This window comes from Pocillopora damicornis, chromosome 5 (assembly GCF_964200805.1).
Source record: "Pocillopora damicornis chromosome 5, jaPocDami1.2, whole genome shotgun sequence".
Lineage (NCBI taxonomy): Eukaryota > Metazoa > Cnidaria > Anthozoa > Scleractinia > Pocilloporidae > Pocillopora > Pocillopora damicornis.
In genome coordinates, this window is record NC_142674.1 from 18831567 (window position 1) to 18835978 (window position 4412).

Sequence of the window (4412 nt, forward strand, 5' to 3'; positions counted from 1 at the left end):
TTTCGTTGTTTGTTTAATTTCCAAGTATATCGTCCGATCTATTTCCGTTTTGAATCCACTCATTAGCCAATGATTAACATCGATTTTTCTTCCCTCGTAAATACTAGCTCCTGTTTGCTTTTCTCCCTGAGGGCATTACGAGACGCTCTCAACGTAACGCTATACCGTTTTATCGTATGATCAATTAAAGTTTAAATTTCTAATGAAAGAGCTGGAAGTTTTTTCCCTTCACTCATGATCAAACCTTATATTTATTCGTTGTTTAGTCCTGAGAATCTTACAATCAATACCATGTCCCCAAATTGATCATCTCTGTTGTTCTTATCACCAGTTTGCTTAAGAATTTCTTCAAATTGCACATTAAGGGTAGTCAAAAAGTTGACTGTACATTAAGAGGAAGAAGTTCGTTTCCACTATAACAAAGTAATTTGGGAATTCTGCTTTTGAGGCAGAAGTATAGATGACATAGGTTTCCTTCTGTTTTATTTGAAGCTGGCATGTCACTTAATTGTCAGTGCTAGTTTTAAGAGGTTTGGTGAAACAGTTGGCAGTTATAGGCAAAATTTACATAGAAAAAAAAGAAACCATTTCCGAAGCTTAAGTCCGCAACTACCGTTACCGGTTTCTTAATTCTTATTTTAAATTGAAAGCGACGGAAACTTTGATAGGAATAAAAGCATATGTCCTACTGAATCCTTTGCCTTCCTTCCCACCCCAGAAAATAAACATTGACTGTTTTGTACGATATATGATAGAGGGACTATTTTTTAACGGCTTTCTGCCGTAGAAACCCAAATTGTATGCATCTACTTTGAACAGCAACGATTACTACAAAGACCGATTCGCAAATAGCGAGAACTGAGATATTAGAAAGAGTTCCATAGCGGATTTTCATTTATTTTTAAAAGGTGAGACGCATTCGACGCGCTTTCATGGAAATACCGCTGAACATATCTTGGAGAACAAATCAGCCATCTGGCGCAATTTTACAATCGGCGTTCAAGTGTCGTTCATGGTGATACCTGAATACCTCAGGGACGGCAGAGCTAGGGGCTGTAGCAAGAGAGGCTTTCAAGGACATGTTTTATTTTGTGTTAGTATGAGTATTAACATCTTCAAGATATATAATTAAAAAACAAGCCTCGGGAGAAAAGTGTCGATTTCAAAATACAATTGAACATCTTGACTTCCTCCATCTGTGAATTAATTTGTCTGACGTAAGTTCTTTCTTTATCATTAGCTGACATTCCAAAAACTCAGATTGCGAGGATTAAGAGGATTCCTTTTCTTAAATTTTATCACTTTTGGGAGGAAAGGTAACATTTTAGGCAGAAAGTGGAATCAGCTCAAGATTTTCTGCCCAAAATAAGGAGAAACTGTCCTGCTAAAGAATCGCAACACGTTCTGTTTGTCTGGAATACAGGGCCCTATCTTTTATGAGTGAGTTGAGATCATGAGCGAATTACTTTGTAACGAGTCTTTGGATTATATTCCCAGATACACTGAACTTAAAGATCTTCGTTCGACTTTTATCACCAATTGCATTTTTAGCAATTTTACAACTCACACCTCCATCATGTTGAATATTGTGACAATCTACGCCATCCACAAAACTTCGGCTATGGCAAAAACTTTGAAAACTCTGCTGCTGAGTCTTGCCTTCTCAGATGTTGCTGTTGGTTTGTTTAGCCAACCAATATACACTTTCTTTCTGGTCAAGTGGTTACAACTGGAAAATATTAACTGTAATACTTACCAAGTGCTGAATATTTCAGGTTATTTATTCTCAACTGCTTCGTTCCTTGGTGTTGTGGCTGTAAGTGTAGACAGGTTCTTAGCTGTTCATCTTCATCTCAGATATCAAGAGCTTGTGACTCACAAGCGTGTTGTCGTTGTGATGATCGGGAAATGGTTGTGCAGTGCATTTGTTTCTTCGACAGTATTGTGGGGGTTGCCTAGTGTTTGGAATATTACAGAGTCAGTTCTTGCAGCTTTCGGTTTCATTGTCACATTTGTGGTGTACATCAGGATATATTTAATTATACGACGGCACAAGAATCAGATTCATTCTATGCAAGTACAAGAAGTAGCTCATTCTGATGAAATAAAACACTTTATTGTTCTAATTAAATCCACAGTTATCATATTTTACGTATATCTCTTGTTGTTGATTTGTTATTTGCCTTTTTTCATTTCCAAGGCTGTTATTCGAATCTATGGCTCGAGTATCGCTTTAAAACAATTTTTCCTTTACTCAATGACTCTCATATTTCTTAATTCATCTTTGAATCCTGTCATTTACTGCTGGAACATGAGACACGTTCGACACGCTATCGTGAACATACTTCGAAAGATGTTTAGAACCAGTAATCGGCCATTACGGATAAACTAAATCGATCATCGAGTGTCATCCATGTTGATAACTGATCCACTCTGTGCGTCTAACAAGGACTGTGCACGGTTTGTTTACCACAAAGGAAATGGGGAGAAAGAATATTGTACATAAACTCACGACAGTACATGGCTCAAAACTTCGATAAGTCATTTTTTTATTTAGCCATATGTTGATCCGGAGGGGATTTCCCTCGAAGCATCTTCAAAAAAGCTGCTATAACTCATGAAAAAGCGAATTTTTATTATCAATGTAATCATTTTTTTTCCATAGAAGCATTACCCTAAAAAGGAGTGAGATAAAGTCCGCGAAGACAAATGCTCGTACCTAAATGAGAAAAAACTTTTACAGGCATAGAGTTAAAAGCATCTGTTTGCGCTAATCTTAATGAATGGATCACGCTGTACGCAGACATCCTGCAGTATTTTTCTTTCAATTTACCACTTTTTACTTCGAAGGATAACTTGTATTGCTAACATCATTGTGACAATGTCAAATATTTACAATCAAAAAGAGTTTTATCGTTATCGCTTTCGTTTGCACAAGTCTGACGATTAACTAGGCTTGTTTGGAAAATAGGAAAACACACACAAAAAAAAAAAAAAAAACGAAAATAGCTTTTGAATAACTTAATGTGATCAATTGCAGCGTTTTTACTATTTCCTACGGAATTTACTATTTCCGATGATATGGTAAATAACTTTTATCTTAAATGAATGAATTTTACCGCGACAGCTCACTTTTCGCGTGACCATGCTGATCGGGATAGTTCTTTCTTGGTTTATGATAATTTTCACGCACATTTAAGACATAATTTAAGTGGCTTAAAATAGCGTGTTGGAGGAGTATACGGTGCTCATATTAATAAACAGTCAACTCTGTAACTCCTCCAATTAAAGTGTAATTAAAGAAAGTTTAGAGCAAGCAGATAATGAGAATGACAAAGAAGATCAATTTAGGGACATGGTATTGATAGTAAGATGCTCGGGAATAAACAGCAAATAAATATAAGTTACGATCATGAGTGAAGAGAATAAACTCCTAGCTCTTTCTTTAGAAGTTAAAACCTTTAAATGATTCCACGATGAAATGGTATAGCGTCACATCTGGAGCGTCACGTTTTTTCTCAGGAAGAGAAGAAACCAGGAGCACGTATTTAAGAGGGAAAGGGAAATTATTGTTTATCATTGTCTATCGAGTGAATGGAAAACGAAAAAGGGTTGATTGATATGCTTGAAAACTAAACAAACAGCGAAGAGTATTTCGATTGTCTTTGGTTACACTTTTGTGGTAAAAATTTATTCAAAACAGAGTGCTGCATGCGAAAACGAAAGTTATTGATTAGTCTGCATATGGTTGAATGAGATTTTACATGACACTAGCTCACCTGAAATTTTATGAATTTAAAATTAACTATGTTTTTCTTTGTAATCTCCTTTCGCTTAGACGCAATAGCAGATAGGTTTTTGAATTAATTTAACAATTCTTTCTAATTTCTAGACTAGTTCATGGGTCAGTTATGTAAAATATAGTCAAAAAGTTATTCTCGTTATAAAAGCTTGTTTTATTTGACAGATAATCGACGGCTTAAATTTCAGGATTATCCATTACGATTACGTGGTGATTTAAAGATGTCTTTCAAAATCTTGGAGATTATTTGTAACAGCGTCGATTTTTCCTGGCTCCAAGGAAAGACGGAAGGGGTTTTAGTTGTCGCTAACAGAGTATTAAGAGGAGACTGACTGACCGATTAACTGTCAGCTAAGGAGGGAGGGGTCATTGGAATCTCATAGAATCTTATGGGGGGCTGTGTAAAGATTGTTGTGACTCGACCAAGATCCTCTAACACCCCCCCTCTCCCCACAGGTGATAAATAATGACCAGTCTCTTTGGAGGATAAATGACAGATGAACTATTTTTAATGGCTTTCTGCTGTGAACTCAGATTATACGCATTTACTTCTAAAAGCAACGATTACTGCAAAAACTCATTCAGGAAAAGCGAGATCAGTGATACCAAA

The 4412-nt window shown here is 36.2% G+C and overlaps 1 pseudogene across 1 annotated transcript; it reads left to right on the top strand.

Moving 5' to 3' along the window:
- The first annotated feature begins 1453 nt into the window (after positions 1 to 1453).
- On the top strand, positions 1454 to 3315 carry LOC149045796 (histamine H2 receptor-like; annotated as a pseudogene). The gene has a single exon (XR_016186510.1). The product of XR_016186510.1 is annotated as a histamine H2 receptor-like (transcript).
- Positions 3316 to 4412: the final 1097 nt, after the last annotated feature.